Genomic DNA, 10,794 nt, shown 5'->3' on the forward strand with positions numbered 1-10,794 from the left:
ATCGGTTTCCAATCTGTTTCCAATCTGTTTCCAATCGGTTTCCAATCTGTTTCCAATCGGTTTCCGATCTGTTTCCGATCTGTTTGCAATCTGTTTCTGATCGGTTTCCAATCTGTTTCCGATCGGTTTCCAATCGGTTTCCAATCGGTTTCCAATCTGCTTCCAATCGGTTTCCAATCTGTTTCCAATCTGTTTCCAATCTGTTTCCAATCTGTTTCCAAGCCATGGGGCATATTGAAGAAGTCAGATTTTGAGATTCATTCTCATTTAAACCACCTTCCTCTTTTTCCACAAAATACATTTCACTTTCCCTTATCTCTATTTTTTTTCTCCTTCATTCCTTGAAGGGCTTCAACAAAGACGCCATTATCAACCACAGACACATGAAGCTAACGCGTGATTCGCCTCCGGTACAACAGAAGCTACTGACAAGACCACCGATTGGCTGACTGGCGGGGGGGGGGGGGGGGGGGGGTGAAGGCAGAAGCGTGACATGGAGTCACGAAGGCGGTCAGGGTGCGTTTCCATGGCGCTCCGTGGGGGCGATGATGTCACATTGGCATTCCGGGGGCGTCGGCAAATCCATGGAGCTGGACCGCTTTTTAGAGTCCACCACACACACACACACACACACACACACACACACACACACACACACAAAACAGAAAAGATCACGTAGCAAAGACAGACCATAGACTGTGAGGGAATAAAAGGTTTGTTTTTAAGCGACGGCTCATTAATAAGATCAAATTCCTATCATAATCTACATATCATATTATTATTATAAATGAGACCACGAGACATTAAAACACATGTATTCACTTACACTGACTGCGCAGACAAAATGAGAGAGGCCTGTAATTTTCATCATAGGTACACTTCAACTATGACAGATAAAAATGAGAAAAAAAAATATTTTTTGGGGGGGGCCCATTCCTCCATGCAGATCTCATCTAGAGCAGTGATGTTTTGGGGCTGTTGCTGGGCAACACGGACTTTTAACTCCCTCCAAAGATTTTCTATGGGGTTGAGATCTGGAGACTGGCTAGGCCACTCCAGGACCTTGAAATGCTTCTTACGAAGCCACTCCTTCGTTGCCCGGGCGGTGTGTTTGGGATCATTGTCATGCTGAAAGACCCAGCCACATTTAATCTTCAATGCCCTTGCTGATGGAAGGAGGTTTTCACTCAAAATCTCACGATACATGGCCCCATTCATTCTTTCCATTACACGGATCAGTCGTCCTGGTCCCTTTGCAGAAAAACAGCCCCAAAGCATGATGTTTCCACCCCCATGCTTCACAGTAGGTATGGTGTTCTTTGGATGCAACTCAGCATTCTTTGTCCTCCAAACACGATGAGTTGAGTTTTTTCAAAAAGCTATATTTTGGTTTCATCTGACCATATGACATTCTCCCAATCTTCTTCTGGATCATCCAAATGCTCTCTAGCAATCTTCAGACGGGCCTAGACATGTACTGGCTTAAGCAGGGGGACACGTCTGGTACTGCAGGATTTGAGTCCCTGGTGGCGTAGTGTGTTACTGATGGTAGGCTTTGTTACTTTGGTCCCAGCTCTCTGCAAGTCATTCACTAGGTCCCACCGTGTGGTTCTGGGATTTTTGCTCGCCGTTCTTGTGATCATTTTGACCCCATGGGGTGAGATCTTGCGTGGAGCCCCAGATCGAGGGAGATTATCAGTGGTCTTGTATGTCTTCCATTTCCTAATAATTGCTCCCACAGTTGATTTCTTCAAACCAAGCTGCTTACCTATTGCAGATTCAGTCTTCCCAGCCTGGTGCAGATCTAAAATTTTGTTTTTGGTGTCCTTTGACAGCTCTTTGGTCTTGGCCATAGGGGAGTTTGGAGTGTGAGTGTTTGTGGACAGGTGTCTTTTATACTGATAACAAGTTCAAACAGGTGCCATTAATACAGGTAACGAGTGGAGGACAGAGGAGCCTCTTAAAGAAGAAGTTACAAGTCTGTGAGAGCCAGAAATCTTGCTTGTTTTTAGGTGACCAAATACTTATTTTCCACCATAATTTGCAAATAAATTCTGGCTTTTTTTTCTCTCATTTTGTCTGTCACAGTTGAAGTGTACCTATGATGAAAATTACAGGCCTCTCTCATCTTTTTAAGTGGGAGAACTTGCACAATTGGTGGCTGACTAAATACTTTTTTGCCCCACTGTACATACATATATATAAATATATATATATATATATATATATATATATATATATATATATATATATATATATATATGTCTATTGTTTCCCCTCTAGGACTCGAGGAGCTGTTGGGAGAGTCAATGAGCGTCTTGTGACATCAACATCTACAGATGTTTTAGATTAGGCCGAAATAACTTTGAGAGGTCTAACATGTGAAGCTGGGACCCCTCTAAAACAAATGTGTACAGAGATCCAGAGAACTCATGATCAAGACAGTCCTGGGGGTTAAGGTGCACCAGTAGTGTGTGTGTTTGTGTGTGAGTGAGTGAGTGAGTGTGTGTGAGAGTGTGTGTGAGTGTGTGTGTGTGTGTGTGTGTGTGTGTGTGTGTGTGTGTGTGTGTGTGTGTGTGTGTGTGTGTGTGAGTGTGAGCGTGAGCGTGAGTGTGTGTGTGTGAGTGTGAGTGTGAACGTGAGTGTGTGTGTGTGAGTGTGTGTGTGTGTGAGAGTGTGTGTGTGTGAGCGTGAGTGTGTGTGTGTGAGAGTGTGTGAGTGTGAGCGTGAGTGTGTGTGTGTGAGTGTGTGAGTGTGTGTGAGTGTGTGTATGTGTGTGTGTGTGTGTGTGAGTGTGTGAGTGTGTGTGTGTGTGTGAAGGTGATTACTCACGGGTGCGTTGACGTCCATGATCATCTTGACGCAGGGTCTTGTTGGGTTCACGGTGGTCGGTTCTTACTGAACCGGTGGACACTGATCTCCCTCACACCGTAGGCTGGTTGGCCCAGGAACAGCATGGAGGGGAGGGCATGTTAGTTAGTGCAATCACCAGAACATTTTTATGATTTCAAAGAGTAGAATAGAATAGAATAGACTATAATATAGTAGAGTAGACTAGAGTAGAATAGACTATAATATAGTAGAGTAGACTCGAGTAGAATAGACTATAATATAGTAGAGTAGACTCGAGTAGAATAGACTATAATATAGTAGAGTAGACTCGAGTAGAATAGACTATAATATAGTAGAGTAGACTAGAGTAGAATAGACTATAATATAGTAGAGTAGACTAGAGTAGAATAGACTATAATATAGTAGAGTAGACTAGAGTAGAATAGACTACAATATAGTAGAGTTGACAAGAGTAGAATAGACTATAATATAGTAGAATAGACTATAATATAGTAGAGTAGACTATAATATAGTAGAGTAGACTAGAGTAGAATAGACTATAATATAGTAGAATAGACTAGAGTAGAATAGACTATAATATAGTAGAATAGACTATAATATAGTAGAGTAGACTATAATATAGTAGAGTAGACTAGAGTAGAATAGACTATAATATAGTAGAGTAGACTAGAGTAGAATAGACTATAATATAGTAGAGTAGACTCGAGTAGAATAGACTATAATATAGTAGAGTAGACTAGAGTAGAATAGACTATAGAGTAGGATAGACTATAATATAGTAGAGTAGACTCGAGTAGAATAGACTATAATATAGTAGAGTAGACTAGAGTAGAATAGACTATAGAGTAAAATAGACTGTAGTGTAGAATAGACTATAATATAGTAGAATAGACTATAATATAGTAGAGTAGACTAGAGTAGAATAGACTATAATATAGTAGAGTAGACTAGAGTAGAATAGACAATAGAGTAAAATAGACTGTAGTGTAGAATAGACCATAATATAGTAGAGTAGACTATAATATAGTAGAGTAGACTATAATATAGTAGAGTAGACTAGAGTAGAATAGACTATAATATAGTAGAGTAGACTAGAGTAGAATAGACTATAATATAGTAGAGTAGACTAGAGTAGAATAGACTATAATATAGTATAGTTGACAAGAGTAGAATAGACTATAATATAGTAGAATAGACTATAATATAGTAGAGTAGACTATAATATAGTAGAGTAGACTAGAGTAGAATAGACTATAATATAGTAGAGTAGACTAGAGTAGAATAGACTATAATATAGTAGAGTAGACTCGAGTAGAATAGACTATAATATAGTAGAGTAGACTAAAGTAGAGTAGACTATAGAGTAGGATAGACTATAATATAGGAGAGTAGACTATAATAGAGTAGAGTGGACTATAATATAGTAGAATATACTATAAAATAGTAGAATAGACTATAGAGTAGAATAGACTATAATATAGTAGAATAGACTATAATATAGTAGAATAGACTATAGAGTAGAATAGACTATAGAGTAGAATAGACAATAGAGTAGAATAGACTATAGAGTAAAATAGACTGTAGAGTAGAATAGACTATAGTAGAGTAGACTAGAGTATAGTAAATTAGAGTAGCCTATAATAGAGTAGACTAGAGTAGAATAGACTATAACATAGTAGAGTAGACTAGAGTAGAACAGACTATAATATAGTAGAGTAGACTAGAGTAGAATAGACTATAGAGTAAAATAGACTGTAGTGTAGAATAGACCATAATATAGTAGAGTAGACTATAATATAGTAGAGTAGACTATAATATAGTAGAGTAGACTAGAGTAGAATAGACTATAGAGTAAAATAGACTGTAGTGTAGAATAGACTATAATATAGTAGAATAGACTATAATATAGTAGAGTAGACTATAATATAGTAGAGTAGACTAGAGTAGAATAGACTATAATATAGTAGAGTAGACTAGATTAGAATAGACTATAATATAGTAGAGTAGACTAGAGTAGAATAGACTATAATATTGTAGAGTCGACTAGAGTAGAATAGACTATAATATAGTAGAGTAGACTAGAGTAGAATAGACTAGAGTAGGATAGACTATAATATAGTAGAATATACTATAGAGTAGAATAGACTATAATATAATAGAGTAGACTAGAGTAGAGTAGAGTAGAGTGGACTATGATATAGTACAGAGCCTTTAATAGAGTAGACTAGAGTAGAGTACACTATAGAGTAGAATAGACTATAATATAGTAGAGTAGACTAGAGTGGAATAGACTATAGAGTAGAATAGAGTAGAGTACAATAGTCTATAATATTGTAGACTTGAGTAGATTAGACTATAGAATAGACTAATATAGTAGAGTAGACTATAATAGAGTAGACTAGAGTAGAGTAGACTATAGCGTAGAATAGACTATAGAGTAGAATAGACTATAATATAATAGAGTAGACTAGAGTGGAATAGACTATAATATAGTAGAGTAGACTAGAGTAGAATAGACTTTAGATTAGAATAGAGTAGAGTATAATAGACTATAATATTGTAGACTTGACAAGAGTAGAATAGACTATAATATAGTAGAATAGACTATAATATAGTAGAGTAGACTATAATATAGTAGAGTAGACTAGAGTAGAATAGACTATAATATAGTAGAATAGACTAGAGTAGAATAGACTATAATATAGTAGAATAGACTATAATATAGTAGAGTAGACTATAATATAGTAGAGTAGACTAGAGTAGAATAGACTATAATATAGTAGAGTAGACTAGAGTAGAATAGACTATAATATAGTAGAGTAGACTCGAGTAGAATAGACTATAATATAGTAGAGTAGACTAGAGTAGAATAGACTATAATATAGTAGAGTTGACAAGAGTAGAATAGACTATAATATAGTAGAGTAGACTAGAGTAGAATAGACTATAATATAGTAGAGTTGACAAGAGTAGAATAGACTATACAATAGTAGAATAGACTATAGAGTAGAATAGACTATAGAGTAGAATAGACTATAGAGTAGAAAAGACTATAATATAGTAGAGTAGACTAGAGTAGAATAGACTATAATATAGTAGAGTAGACTAGAGTAGAATAGACTATAATATAGTAGAGTTGACAAGAGTAGAATAGACTATAATATAGTAGAGTAGACTAGAGTAGAATAGACTATAATATAGTAGAGTAGACTAGAGTAGAATAGACTATAATATAGTAGAGTAGACTAGAGTAGAATAGACTATAATATAGTAGAGTTGACAAGAGTAGAATAGACTATAATATAGTAGAGTAGACTAGAGTAGAATAGACTATAATATAGTAGAGTTGACAAGAGTAGAAAAGACTATAATATAGTAGAGTAGACTAGAGTAGAATAGACTATAGAGTAAAATAGACTGTAGAGTAGAATAGACTATAATATAGAAGAGTAGACAAGAGTAGAATAGACTATAATATAGTAGAGTAGACTAAAGTAGATTAGACTATAGAGTAGAATAGACTATAATATAGTAGAGTAGACTATAATATAGTAGAATAGACTATAATATAGTAGAGTAGCCTATAATAGAGTAGACTAGATTAGAGTAGACTATTGAGGAGAATAGACTATAGAGTAAAATAGACTGTAGGGTAGAATAGACTATAATATAGTAGAGTAGACTAGAGTAGAATAGACTATAATATAGTAGAGTAGACTAGAGTAGAATAGACTATAATATGGTAGAGTAGACTAGAGTAGAATACACTATAGAGTAAAATAGACTGTAGAGTAGAATAGACTATAATATAGTAGAATACTATATAGTAGAATAGACCATAGATTAGAATAGACTATAGAGTAGAATATACTATAATATAATAGAGTAGACTAGAGTAGAATAGACTATAGAGTAGAATAGAGTAGAGTAGATTAGACTAATATAGTAGAGAAGACTATAATAGAGTAGAGTAGAGTAGAATATAATATAGTAGAGTAGCCTATAATAGAGTTGACTAGAGTAGAGTAGACAATAGAGTGGAATAGACTATAGAGTAGAATAGACTATAATATAATAGAGTAGACTAGAATACACTATAATAGAGTAGAATAGAGTAGCCTATAATAGAGTAGACTATAATAGAATATATTAGAGTAGACGATAGAGTAGAATAGATTAGAGTAGACTATAGAGTAGAATAGACTATAATAGAGTAGATTTGAGTAGAGTAGACTATAATACAGTAGAATAGACTATAATATATTAGAATAGACTAGAGTAGAGTAGACTAGAGTAGAATAGAGTAGATTATAACACAGTAGAGTAGAACAGAATATAATAGACTAGAGTAGAATATAGTACAATAGACTATAATAGAGTAGACTAGAGAAGAGTATACTATAAAAGAGTAGAATAGACTGTAATAGAATAGAGTAAACTATAATATAGTACAGTAGACTATAATAGAGTAGATTAGAGTAGACTATAATAGAGTAGAGTAGACTATAATAAAGTAGAATAGACTGTAATATTAGAGAATAGACTATAATAGAGTAGATTTGAGTAGAGTAGACTATAATATAGTAGAATAGAATAATATAGTAGAATAGACTGTAATATAGTAGAATAGACTATAGAGTAGAATAGACTATAATAGAGTAGATTCGAGTAGAGTAGACTATAATAAAGTAGAATCGACTGTAATACAGTAGAATAGACTATAGAGTAGAATATACTATAATAGAGTAGATTCGAGTAGAGTAGACTATAATAGAGTAGACTAGCGTAGAGTAGACTAATAGAGTAGAATAGACTGTAATATAGTAGAATAGACTAGAGTAGAATATAATAGAGTAGACTACAGTAGAATAGAGTAGATTATAACAGAGTAGAATAGAACAGAATATAATAGACTAGAGTAGAGAATAATAGAGTAGACTAGAATATACTATAGTGAAGTAGACTAGAGTAGAATATAGTATAATAGACTAGAGTATAATATAGTACAATAGACTATAATAGAGTAGACTAGAGTAGACTATAATAGACTAGAGTAGAATAGACTATACTAGAGTAGACTAGAGTAGAATAGAGTAGACTAGAGTAGAATAGACTATAACAGAGTAGATAAGAGTAGAATAGACTATAATAGACTTGACTAGAGTAGAGTAAACTATTATAGACTAGAGTAGAGTAGAGTAGCCTACAGTAGAGTAGAGTATAATATAAGAGTAGAGTAGAGTAGAATAGAGTAGAGTAGATTAGACTATAATATAGTAGAATATAAGAGTAGAGTAGACTACTGTAGAGTAGAATATAAAAGAGTAGATTTGAATATCTTAGACTAGAGAAGAACATAATAGAGTGGACTAGAGTAGAATATAATAGAGTAGACTAGAGTAGAATATAATAGAGTAGAATAGAGTAGAATACACCCACACCCAATCTGATCAGCACCCACCAGGCCAACACCCACACCCAATCTGATCAGCACCCACCAGGCCAACACCCATACCCAATCTGTTCAGCACCCACCTAGCCAACACCCACAGCCAATCTGATCAGCACCCACGAGGCCAACATCCAATCTGATCAGCACCCACCAGGCTAACACCCATCAAGCCAACACCCACACCTAATCTGATCAGCACCCACCAGGCCAACACCCAATCTGATCAGCACCCACCAGGCCAACACCCAATCTGATCAGCACCCACCAGGCCAACACCCAATCTGATCAGCACCCACCAGGCCAACACCCACCAGGCCAACACCCAATCTGATCAGCACCCACCATGCCAACACCCAATCTGATCAGCACCCACCAGGCCAACACCCACCAGGCCAATACGCAATCTGATCAGCACCCACCAGGCCAACACCCACCATGCCAACACCCAATCTGATCAGCACCCACCAGGCCAACACCCACCAAGCCAACACCCACACCTAATCTGATCAGCATCCACCAGGCCAACACCCAATCTGATCAGCACCCACCAGGCCAACACCCACCATGCCAACACCCAATCTGATCAGCACCCACCAGGCCAACACCCACCATGCCAACACCCAATCTGTTCAGCACCCACCTAGCCAACACCCACAGCCAATCTGATCAGCACCCACGAGGCCAACACCCAATCTGATCAGCACCCACCAGGCTAACACCCATCAAGCCAACACCCACACCTAATCTGATCAGCACCCACCAGGCCAACACCCAATCTGATCAGCACCCACCAGGCCAACACCCAATCTGATCAGCACCCACCAGGCCAACACCCACCAGGCCAACACCCAATCTGATCAGCACCCACCAGGCCAACACCCACCATGCCAACACCCAATCTGATCAGCACCCACCAGGCCAACACCCACCAGGCCAACACCCAATCTGATCAGCACCCACCAGGCCAACACCCACCAGGCCAACACCCAATCTGATCAGCACCCACCAGGCAAACACCCACCAGGCCAACACCCAATCTGATCAGCACCCACCAGGCCAACACCCACCATGCCAACACCCAATCTGATCAGCCCCCACCAGGCCAACACCCACCATGCCAACACCCAATCTGATCAGCACCCACCAGGCCAACACCCACCATGCCAACACCCAATCTGATCAGCCCCACTTGTCTAGGGGTTTTTGTATGTTTATGGGGCTGTTTACCTTTCTAGGTAGTTTCTTCAGACGAAGAGGAGGAAATCAGCCGTGACACAGGGTGGCTGTAGAGTTCAACACTTAATGTCCTGTCTTTTGTATTTTTCATAGCCTGGGAGAGAGAGAGAGAGAGAGAGAGAGAGAGAGAGAGAGGGAATATATTACCTAAAGTTATCCCAGATGCACACTATGTAACACATTAAATTAATAATTGCCTGAAATTGTATGTCATTGTCTTTCAGAAATGTAGCAATACCCAATGTTGAAAAGTTGTTAAATATTGGTTACTTTGGTATACATTGAGTGAAAGGGTATACATTGAGAGAGTTTTTTACACACTTAAATAATAGATCATCACACACAAGGCCCTGTCTTCATAGTTGTTCATAGTTTATTATCTTAGTTTGTCAGAAGTTTCTAATCACAGTTTGAAAATAGTTGGCCTTGGTTTCTAATCATACTTTCTAATCACAGTTTGAAAATAGTTGGCCTTGGTTTCTAATCATACTTTCTAATCACAGTTTGAAAATAGTTGGCCTTGATTTCTAATCATACTTTCTAATCACAGTTTGAAAATAGTTGGCCTTGATTTCTAATCATACTTTCTAGTCTGAGAGGTTTGATATAATAAGAGGGTCAAATAGACCCTAAGAGGGCAGAAGCTATTGTTGACCAACCGTATGAATAAAAACAATGATTCATTGGATAAATAGCCTTCATTTAAATAAAACATGTAAATGAACAGAATTCATAACTATCATTCTTAAATAATATATATATCTATATACAAACATCACATTGTCTTTTAGCTGTTTTGTCTTCACGCTGTTCTGGGCTGTTGGCTGGAGTGTTTGGATAAACGTTTTGTACAGAACGGCCAAATACGGTCTGTTTCATCGGCTCCTCCGAAGTCGTTCAGAGTCCACAATGCAGCACGTTTTCTTGCTGGGGGACTGACCGCTGTAAACACAAGATTCGATTGTTAAAATACACACTTTTTGTTTTTAATGCATACATCGTTTAATGTATTTTATTTTTGGATTTCTGTCAAAAAATAGCATGATGGTGACTGGCTATGTAAAAGACCGGGCGCTGTTTGCTTCAGAGAATCCCCATCTAATGTTGGATAATCTAAATTATTCCTGGTGGCAACTGGGTAAATGGCAGATAACCTACAGACATTAGATAATATTAACATTGTGTTTATACGAAATTGTTGAATTCTTTAGATAAAAAACATTGTTTCAAACACCCCTGCAGAGCACAGACAC

At 37.1% G+C, this 10,794-nt stretch overlaps 1 long non-coding RNA gene across 1 annotated transcript; it reads right to left on the minus strand.

Moving 5' to 3' along the window:
* Positions 1-2,812: 2,812 nt before the first annotated feature.
* Positions 2,813-10,483, minus strand: LOC149970182 (uncharacterized). The gene is made up of 3 exons (XR_016493765.1): positions 10,321-10,483; positions 9,533-9,635; positions 2,813-2,935 (listed from the first exon to the last, which is right to left on the minus strand). It is a non-coding gene; the product is annotated as an uncharacterized LOC149970182 (long non-coding RNA).
* Positions 10,484-10,794: the final 311 nt, after the last annotated feature.

Source organism: Oncorhynchus mykiss, chromosome 30, assembly GCF_057628025.1.
Source record: "Oncorhynchus mykiss isolate SJ-2025 chromosome 30, ASM5762802v1, whole genome shotgun sequence".
In the NCBI taxonomy this organism is placed as follows: Eukaryota; Metazoa; Chordata; class Actinopteri; order Salmoniformes; family Salmonidae; genus Oncorhynchus; species Oncorhynchus mykiss.